We start from the raw sequence: 11,461 nt of genomic DNA on the forward strand, positions 1-11,461 counted from the left end.
GGTATAGTCAAGAGATACAGGCCAGGCGTAGTGGCTCACGCCTGTAATCCCAGCACTTTGGGAGGCTGAGGCGGGGCAAATCTCTTGAGTCCAGGACTTTGAGACCAGCCTGGGCAACACGGTAAAAACCCATTGCTACAAAAAGTTCCAAAAATATTAACCAGGGACAGTAGTGCATGCCTGTATTCCCAGCTAATAGGGAGGCTGGAGTGGGAGGATCGTTTGAGCTCAGGAGGCAGAGCCAAGATCACACCACTCCATTGTAGCCTGGTGACAAAGTGAGACTCTAAAACAAAACAAAACAAAACAAAACACCATTAAGGAGCTTGGAATGATTTGAAATCAGTGCTGAATGAAGCTCTAGGAAGAAAAGTAAGTAAAAAAAAGGGAACATTATGGGGCTATCAAAGTATTTTGCTAAATTTCAATTTATGAAAAAGAAGGCCGGGCGCGGTGGCTCAAGCCTGTAATCCCAGCACTTTGGGAGGCCGAGACAGGCGGATCACGAGGTCAGGAGATCGAGACCATCCTGGCTAACACAGTGAAACCCCGTCTCTACTAAAAAATACAAAAAACTAGCCGGGCGAGGTGGTGGGCGCCTGTAGTCCCAGCTACTCGGGAGGCTGAGGCAGGAGAATGGCGTGAACCCGGGGGTGGAGCTTGCAGTGAGCTGAGATTTGGCCACTGCACTCCAGCCTGGGCAACAGAGCGAGACTCTGTCTCAAAAACAAAAAAAAGAAAAAGAAATGAGTATACCTCAAATAGTTCAAGATTTTATCTAGTCCCCCAGTGTTAGGCAAAGGACTAGTTTTGATTCATTTTTATAGCATGAGATAGACTCCTTCAAGATGTTCAAGTGAAAGAACATTACATAATGGTTTAGAGTAAAGCAGAGGTATGCAATTTTTTTCTGAAAAGGCCCAGGTAGTAAATATTTTCAGCTTTGCAAACCATATGGTTTCTGTTGCAAGTGCTCAATTCTTCCATTATAGCACAAAAGTAGCGATGGACAATAAGTAAATGAGCCTGGCTGTGTTCCAATGAAACTGTATTCATAAAAATGGGCAACAAGCCACATGAAGTTTTTCGGTTCTTTATCAGAGTACGAATTCTGGAATTAGACAGACCTGTGTTTGTATCCTGACTTTCCTATTTGTTAGCTGTGTGACCTTAGGCAAGTCACTTGATCACTTTGAACTCTAGTTTTCTCACTTATAAAATGGGGAATTACAATATCTGCCTCATATGACTGTTGAGAAGAATATGTAAGATGGTGCATGTGAAGCATTTAGCTAAGTGCTTGGTGCCAATAATTATTAACTATTATTAGTCAATGCTTTTTGGGGTACTATGTAATGTATTACTTATATGGTTACATGCATTTTACCATTTTCTTAGCAGGCAGCACTAAACGCTTTTGACATTTAAGAAACTGAGATTCAAGTGTAAAATATCTAAGCAGAATTATCCCAATACACTGGTTTCATCACCATCACCATTGTTATTGTCACCTAGTTGAGGTCCTAGTTGATCTACCTGATAATACTTTTTTCTACTTCTCTCTACAAAATTGACCCCTAATAAAGACACAGAAGTCAGGCTTAGATGGAAATTAGTATATCAGCTTTACTCCTGATAAAAACAGCAAAATGTGGTTTAACCCATGGCCACCAGGGTTTTCAGATATCCTCCTACATTAGATGATTTTACCTACTGAGTCATAGACAGTGTTGGACAACCATGTTCCTGCCCTTTGCATGATTCAAATCTGACTTAATAAGCTTTGTGCTTGGCAAAAAAAGGTGACAAGAATGCATGTATCCTTCCTGTAAGCTGGCTCCAAGAGAAAAGAGTTTGAGCTGGACAGACCCAACTTTCTTCTCCCATGTTTACAGATAAGATAAATAAGAGGAGTAGGAAGAGAATTCATGTGTGTTACTATAGCTAAAGTCTCTCTCCGAGAGAATACAGAGATAGAGAAATGGAGGATTTCCACTGGTCTCTAATACTAAGTCAACCATGTGCTGGGGAACGGTGCAAGGAGCACCGTTTTGATTGGCCTGTGGAATCTTTACAACAGCCCTTTGTGGCAGCCTTATGAATAAACAGCCTTAGAGAGGGAGTGATGTGTCTTCTCCAAGGTTGCTCAGGAAGGAAGTAGTAGAGCCAGGATTCAAATCCATGTTCAGTTCCTCGACTCCAAAGCTCAGGGAGCTCTTGCTGCCAAACCTGTGCCTTCTGAAAATAAAACAGACAACAAACCAAATGCAAACCAACAGCAAAGGCAATAGTTCAATTTAGACCTTGTGTTTGTGAGCCCGCATTGATGCAGAACTATCAGTACTTCATTTTCCAGATGTTTACAATATATTTGCTTAATAGATCCTCTCTTAGATTTTGTCTGAGATCTACAGCTGTTGCTTTTAAAAAACTTCTATATTTTATTTTTTAAACAGAGCAACATAGAGCTACCTTTAATTTTCTGACTTCTACACTACTCTTCTCTTCATATCAAATAGCAGTGCTGAGATTCCATCTACAAATTCCTTCAGCTTTTGAGGATGTAATTTGCTTGGTCCTAGAGACTTAAATTCAGAGTGACTAAGTTCCCTTTTTACTATCTTTTCAGCTATGTTGGGCTAGAATTCCTTTTTTTTTTTTTTTTTTCTTAAATTGGACCTTTCTAACTTGAAGGAGACCAAATAGAAATATTTTAGTATTCTATCACCTGTTAACAATGTTTTTTTGTTGTTGTTGTTTTTGGGGTTTTTTTGTTTTGTTTTGTTTTGTTTTTTTGAGATGGAGTCTCACTCTGTCGCCCAGGCTGGAGTGCAATGATGCAACCTCAGCTTTCTGTAACCTCTGCCTCCTGGGTTCAAGTGATTCTCCTGCCTCAGCCTCCGAGAGGCTGGGATTACAGGTACCTGCCACCCTATCCGGCTAATTTTTTGTATTTTTAGTAGAGACGAGATTTCACCATGTTGGCCAGGTGGGTCTCAAACTCCTGACCTCAGGTGATCCACCTGCCTCGCCCTCCCAAAGTGCTGGGATTACAGGCGTGAGCCACTGTGCCGGGTCCATTGTTATCCTTGAAAAGTAGGCCTATCCCATCATTTATTTTCTTGCTCCAAACAGTTGAAAAATCCTTATCATCTTTAATGTCTTGAGATACCTAATTCACTTAGCTTTTTGCCTTTCTGGGCATTGTTAGAGGTTCCTATTACTCTCTTATATTCAGCTTCCAGTGTTAACATATTACATCATAGCATGGATGCAACAGTAATTCCCCATAAGGTCATATAGCGTACCTTTCAATCTGTTCTCAATACATAGTATTGGTATTGAAAGGCAATTTGAATCAAATTGTTAGGTTCCATTTAAAAAATGAGTAAGATATTCTGACATTTCGATAAAATTATGTCCTTTAAGATAGTCATACATTTAAAATTTCTATTAAAACAACCAACAAGATTGCCTTACAAGGTTTTGTGTTTTTTTGGGTTTTTTTGTACTTTTAATTCTCTTGCTTTCCCAATTGCTACAAACTTTTTTAAAATGTGAAATCTGTTGTATTGCTAGATAATGCTAGTTTTAGCGAAGACCGGTTATAAAAAATTTGGTGTGTTTTAGGGAATTTGGTTTAGATTGCCCTTCAAATACAAAATTGATGCTACTGACCTGCCATTAGTAGGATACAAAATTTGAGTTATTTCCCCTGTGTTGGTGATGGATTGTGCTGCCCGAGCCACTGGCACTCCCTTTCACATTAGCCATTGTGACTAATCGCAGGCATTTGCAAGATGATTAGCCAAGATTAGGGGTACAGTCTGTGATTATGAAACAGATTTTTTTCTTTATGTGAAAAATTGCTAGTTTATAATACCATTAAATTATAATTTTGCTCCATATTCTAGTCAATGGTAGCTTGTTAATAGCAATTTATATTCTTATGACTATTTATGTGCTGTTTCTATGATAGCTCCTGAGTAGAGCACTGTCCCGTCCTTGTTTTTCTCTCCTTAAATGTTTACAACTGTCAGATGTTCCAATTTCACTGATACAGAAACAGTAGTTCGTTTATTCAACAAATGTTTATTGAACATTTACATGTTAAACTCTGTTCTCGCACTGGGGATACAGCAGCAAACACATCAGTCCTTTCCTTCCTTGAGCTTTTATTTTGTTAGGGGGAAAATAATACATATAATTACTTATAATATATATGTATATAGGTCAAGGCATAAGTAGATACATAGAGAGAAGAATATATTAGGGAAGGTAAAAGGGCCACGGAGGAAAATTGTTTATACTTTATAAGGTGATTAGGGAAGGTCTTACTGATAAGGAGATATTTGAGCAGAGATCAAAAAGAGTGAAGGAACAAACCATACGGTTATACAGAGAAAAGTTTTCAAGCAGATGAAAAAGCAAGAGCAAAGACTCTAAATAAGGTAGCATGCTTGTAGGTTCAAGAACCACCAACAGGTCCTTGTGAAACAAAACACAAGAGTGAGAATCACAGGAGATAGTCAGAGAACTAATGGCGGCCTGATCAAATATGACCACAACGCCTAGCATAGGATTTTGGCTTTTACCCCAAGTAAGATTGAAAGCTATTGGTTGATTTTTAGGTAGAGGAGCAGCTTGATCTGACTTTTACAGTCCTTTTGGCTGCATTTAAGGTTAGACTTCAGTAAGATACATTAGTTAACTATTACTGTGTAACAAATGGCATCAGCATTCAGCAACTTAACACAACACCCATTTTTGTGGGTCAGAAATTGAGCATGGCTTTGCTGGGTCATCTGCTTAAGGGTCTTCACAAATTTGTGATCAAGGTGTTGACTGGGGCCTCATAAATGCAAAGGTTCAACTGCGGCAGAATTTACTACCAACCTCATTCAGTTTTCAGCGGGGTTCAATTCCTCAAGGGCTGTTGGACTGAGGGCCTTAGCTCCTTGTTGGCTAATGGCCAGAGGCCATTCTCAGTTCTTACCCAGTAGTCCTCTTCATCAGGACAAGCAAATATGAAGAGCCAGAGAGGAAATCTAGTAAGATAAAAGTCAGTCTTTTGTAACCTAATCATAGAAATAACATTCTGTCACTTCTACTGTGTTTGTTTCATTAAAAGCCAAGTATGGAAACAACTGAATTGTCCATTGATGGATGAATGAAGAGGCTGTGGTATACATATACAATGGAATATTATCAGCCTTTAAAAACAAGGAGGAGGCTGAGGCAGGAGAATCACTTGAACCCGGGAGGCGGAGGTTGCCATGAGCTAAGATCATGCCATTGCACTCCAGCCTGGGCAACAAGAATGAAACTCCGTCTCAAAAATAAATAAATATATAAAAATAAAATAAAAAAGGAGGAGTAAAAAAGAATGCTATCATAGCTTTTGCAGCAATATGAATGGAACTGGAGGTCATTATTTTAAGTGAAACAACCCAGAAACATAAAGTCAAATATCACATTTTCTCCCTTATATGTGGGAGCCAAATAATGTGTATAATTGGACATAGAGTAGAATAATAGGCATTGCAGACTCTGAAGGATGAGAGGGTGAGGGGGTGGTGATGGATGAGAAATTAATTAATAGGTACAATGTGCAGTATTCTGGTGATGATTACATTAAAAACCCAGACTACATTACTACACAACGTATCCACATAACAAAACTGCATTTGTACCCTTACATTTATACAAGTAACATTTAGAAAAAAGAGAGAGAACAAGATTCTTCCCTTTGCCACAGCATGAACTGGAGGATATTATATTAAGTGAATTAAGCCAGACACAGAAAGAAAAATACTGCATTATCTCACTTATACACAAAATCTAAAAAAAAAAATTGGGTCAAAACCACAGAGATAGAGTGTCTGCTAGGGGTGGTGGGAGTGGAGAGGATATGGGGAGATATAGGTCAAAGGATAGAATGTTGTACATATATAGGGTAAGCAAATCCAGAGATCTAATGTACAACATGGGGACTATAGTTAATGTTGTATTTGGGATATTTGCTATGTGGATTTTAGATGCTTATGACAGACACAAAGGAAATTTAACTATGTGAAATGATAGATAGGTTAATTTGCTTGACTATAGCAGTCATTTTGCTGTGCGTGTATATGTATATATCAAAACATCATGTTACCCATCTTAAATATATGCTTTTAAAAAAAAAAAAAAAAAAGTAAGTCATTGTGTCCAGCCTACATTCAAGGGGAAGAGATTACATAAAGGCATGGGTACCAGGAGGCAGAAGTATTGGGATCCATGTCAGAAGCAAGGAGGCAAAGAAAGACACAAGGAGACAATTTAGAGTGTTACTAATATATTGTTAGAGCTATTGATGTTTCCTTGGCTTTGTATACGTGGAATGCTAATGGCTAAATTGTTCCAAAAGCTTTGCTTCCTGTGCAGATTCTGGACATATTTTGAAGTTCAAACTAGTAATATTTAGTGAGGTATTGGATATAGATGTGAGAAGAAAAATAGAGGCAAGAGTAACTACAGCATTCGGTATAAGCCACTGGAAGAATGAAATTGCTGTTTTCTGAAATGACAAAGACTTGGAGGAAAATATTTTGTCAAATATAGGAAGGAATCAAGTCTTAGGTTTTAACATGTTGACTTTGAGATACCTTTTTGATGCCCAAGCAGAAGAAATGACTTGGTGCTTGGATATATAAACCTAAGTCTCAGGGAAAAGATTTGGTTATAAATAAAAATTTGAGGATCATTATTATTTAAATTGTGTTTAATGCCATGATGCTAGATTGAATCATAGTGTATGCCAAAACTTCTAGAGACTGTGTTAAAATGAAAAAGAATATTTTTGTGACAGTTTCATGGATGAAGACCAGTTAACACTATATGGTTTAATTATTTATGTCCCCTACTCTATTAGTACGTTTTCACACTGCTATAAAGACATACCTCAGACTGGGTAATTGATAAAGAAAAGAGGTTTAATTGACTTACAGTTCTGCATGGCTGGGGAGGCTTCAGGAAACTTACAATCATGGTGGAAGGGGAAGAGGCACATCTTACATGGTGGCACATGAAAGAGAATGAGCAAAACCTGGGAAACCTGTCTTATAAAACTCTCGGATCTTGTGAGAACTCACTCACTATCACTAGAACAGCATGGGGGAACCACCGTCGTGATCCAATCATCTCCCATTTGGTCCCTCCCTTGACATGTGGGGATTATGGAGCTTTAGGTGGGGACACAGGGCCAAACCATATTATTCCACCCCTCATTTCTCCAAAAATTCATGTCCTCACATTTCAAAACACAATCATGTTTTCTCAACTGTCCTCCAAAGTCTTAACTCATTTCTTCATGAACTCAAAAGTCCACAGTCCAAAGTCTCATCTGAGATAAAGCAAGTCCTTTCTGCCTAGGAGTCTGTAAAATCAAAAGCAAGTTAGTTAATTCCAAGATACAGTGAGGGTATAGGCATTGGATAAATGCTCCCATTTCTAATCGGAGGAATTGTCTAAAACAAAGGGCCTACAAGTCCCATGCAAGTCCAAAATTCAGTGGCACAGTCATTAAATCTTAGAGCTCCTAAATATTCTCCTTTGAGTCCATGCCTCATATCCAGGTCATGTTGATGCAAGAGGTGGGCTCCCACTGTCTTGGGCAGCTCCGCCCCTGCGGCTTTGCAGGGTACGGCCCTCTCCTGGCTGGTGTTGAGTGTCTCCAATTTTTCCAGATGCATTCTGGGGTCTGGAGAACAGTGGCCCTCTTCTCACAGCTCCACTAGAAAGTGCCCCAGTGGGTACACTGTGTGGGTGCTCCAACCCCACATTTCCCTTCCGTACTGCCCTAGCAGGGGTTCTCCATGAGGGCTCCACTCTTGCAGCAAACTTTTTCCTGGACACGCAGGCATTTCCATACATCTTCTGAAATCTAGGTGGAGGTTTCCAAACCTCAATTCTGACTTCTATGCACTGGCAGGCCTAATACTACATGGAAGCCACCAAGACTTGGGACTTTCACCCTCTGAAGTAATGGCCTGAACAGTAACTTGGCCCCTTTTAGTAATGGCTGGTATGCAGGGTGCCAAGTCCCAAGGCTGCACAGAGCAGCATTGGGGCCCTGGGTCTGGGCCCATGAAACCATTTTTCCCTCTTAGGCCTCCAGGTCTGTGATGGGTGGGTCTGCTGTGAAGTTCTCTGACATGCCCTCGAGACATTTGCCCCATTGTCTTGGTGATTAACATTCTGCTCCTCGCAACTTATGCAAATTTCTATAGCCAGCCTGAATTCCTCCTAGAAAATGTGTTTCTCTTTTCTATGACATTGTCGGGCTGCAAATATTTCAAACTTTTATCCTCCTCTTCCCTTTTAAACGTAAGTTTAAATTTCAGATCATCTCAGTTTAAAGTTCCACAGATTTTTAGGGTAGGGGCAAAATGCTGCCAGTCTCTCTGCTAAAGAGAGCAAGAGTGACCTTTGCTCCATTCCCAACAAGTTCCTCACTGTGATCTGAGACCACCTCAGCCTTGACTTCACTGTCTATATCGCTATCAGCATTTTGGTCAAAACCATTCAACAACTCTCCAGGAAGTTCCAAACTTTCCCACATCTTCCTCTCTTTTTCTGAGCCCTCCAGACTTTTCCAACCTCTGCCTGTTACCCAGTTCCAATGTCACTTCCACATTTTCACATATCTTTATAGCAGTACCCCACTCTTGGTACAAATTTACTGTATTAGTTCATTTTTACACTGCTACAAAGACATACCCAAGACTGGGTAATTTATAAAGAAAATAGGCTTAATCGATGCACAGTTCTGCATGGCTGGAGAGGCTTCAGGAAACTTACAATCATGGCAGAAGGAGAAGAGGCATGTCTTACATGGTGGCAGGCAAGAGAGAGCAAGCAACTCAGGGAAAACTGCCTTATAAAACCATCGGATTTCATGAGAACTCACTCACTATCACTAGAACAGCAAAGAGAAAACCACCCTCATGATCCAATCATCTCCCATCTGATCCCTCCCTCCACACATGGGGATTGTGGGGATTATTATACAATTCAAGATGACATTTGGGTATTTGGGTGGGGACACAGAGCCAAACCATGTTATCTCCCAAATTCAAATTCCAAATTCCGAGGTGATGATCTTGAAATGTGGGGCCTTTAGGAGGAGTTGAGATCATGAGAGTGGAGCCCTAATGAATGGGATTAGTGTTCTTATAAAAGAGACCTGAGGGAGCTTGTTTGCCCCTTCCACCATGTGAAGACAGCAAAAAGACACCATCTATGAGGAAGTGATCCTCACAAGATACCTAATCTATTGGCACCTTGGTTTTTGATTTGCTAAGCCTCCAAAATTGTGAGAAATAAATTTCTGCTATTTAAAAACTACCTAGTTTATACCATTTTATTGTAGCACATAGAATAGACTAAGAGAGTAGCTATCTTTTTGTCTCTAACAAGAACAACTTTTTGCGTTACGCAAATCAGTTTAGTTTCTTATAGTCCTGACCTTCCAGAACAAAATTTTGGCTCCATCTACAGCAGGACAAATCTTCAAATAATCTTGGCCAACTTTGCTCTTTCCCCTCCTGCTTGCAATCTTGTGCAGAATATACTGAGAATGCAACATCCCGAGATAAGAAAAAAATATCTAGAACAACCTAGGCTGTGTTCTGATTCTTCCAGAATGGAGTGTTCTACAATTCTTGTGCTCCATGATCCCCATGCTGCCCAGGGTATAAAACCCAGAGTACAGTGCTTGTGAGGATCCTCAGCTATAAAGACTCCATTCAACTCTATGCATCTTTCAGGAGCCTTGTGTAATGGGCTTGCCATAGATCCTAGGTTTCCATTGATTCTTGTTGCCTATTTGTGAGAAATACATTTTCTTTTCCTGACATGTGTGAGTATTCTGTCTCACTGGATTCATACCTTGGAAGCTGGGTTTATGCAAAATCTCTTGCCTGACTTAGGAATCCTTGTAACACTGCCTTTCCATTTTTTTTCTAGTCAATATTTATCCAAATCAAGAATTTGGATTGCTCAAAGGCAAAAGCAAGGCTATGTTAATACAAAGTGAAAGTTTGCAATTACAGGTCTTTCTTAAAAGAACTTCAGGCCGGGCGCGGTGGCTCAAGCCTGTAATCCCAGCACTTTGGGAGGCCGAGGTGGGCGGATCACAAGGTCAGGAGATCGAGACCACAGTGAAACCCCGTCTCTACTAAAAATACAAAAAATTAGCCGGGCGCGGTGGCGGGCGCCTGTAGTCCCAGCTACTCAGGAGGCTGAGGCAGGAGAATGGCAGGAACCCGGCAGGCGGAGCTTGCAGTGAGCCGAGATCGCGCCACTGCACTCCAGCCTGGGCAACAGCGTGAGACTCCGTCTCAAAAAAAAAAAAAAAAAAGAACTTCACCCTCTTGTTGCCGAGGCTTGAGTGCAATGGTGTGATCTCAGCTCACAGCAACCTCCACCTCCCAGGTTCAAGTGATTCTCTTGCCTCAGCCTTCCGAATAGCTGAGATTACAGGCATGCACTACCACGCCCAGCTAATTTTGTATTTTTAGTAGAGTTGGGATTTCTCCATGTTGGTCAGGCTGGTCTCAAACCCCTGACCTCAGGTGATCTGCCTGCCTCAGCCTCTGAAAGTGCTCAGATTACAGGTGTGAGCCTCAGTGCCCAGCAGATAATTCATTTTTTAAAGGCAAGATTCACTGTCACACATGTTCAGTTCCTGGAATACATTTTTCTAGCTCTTTCTTCTCTCTTTGATGAATCTCATTCATTATTTTTACTTCAAAAGTCATTTGTATACTGACAAGCTCCAAAATCTATATTTTAAACCTCGGCCAGGCACAGTGGCTCACACCTGTAATCCCAGCACTTTGGGAGGCTGAGGCAGGTGGATCACGAGATCAGGAGATCAAGACCATCCTGGCTAACATGGTGAAACCCCGTCTCTACTAAAATTACAAAAAAAAATTAGCCAGGCGTGGTGGTGGGCACCTGTTGTCCCAGCTACTCGGGAGGCTGAGGCAGGAGAATGGCATGAACCCGGGAGGCAGAGCTTGCAGTGAGCCCAGATCCCGCCACTGCACTCCAGCCTGGGCGACAGAGCGAGACTCTGTCTCAGAAGAAAAACAAAAAAACAACAACAAAAAACACCTCAAACTTCTTTCCACAAGTTTCTGTTCCTTATTTTTAACTGTCCTCTGGCCATCTTGACCTGGAGTCCTACAGAGATTAGAAGTGAATTCATGCTGATTTCCAAGAACCTATTCTGTCCCTTTAAGTTTATGGCCTCATCATCTATGTAGCTTCCTAAGTCAAAAATTTAGGGGGCATTCCAAGATTTCCTTCTCTCTCATGCTCTGCATGTTAATGATAATAAAATTAATGACATAAAGAAGATTTATAAATATTATATCTAATTATCACAATAACCTCATTGTATAGCTATGATTGT

This window comes from Macaca mulatta, chromosome 5, assembly GCF_049350105.2.
Source record: "Macaca mulatta isolate MMU2019108-1 chromosome 5, T2T-MMU8v2.0, whole genome shotgun sequence".
In the NCBI taxonomy this organism is placed as follows: Eukaryota; Metazoa; Chordata; class Mammalia; order Primates; family Cercopithecidae; genus Macaca; species Macaca mulatta.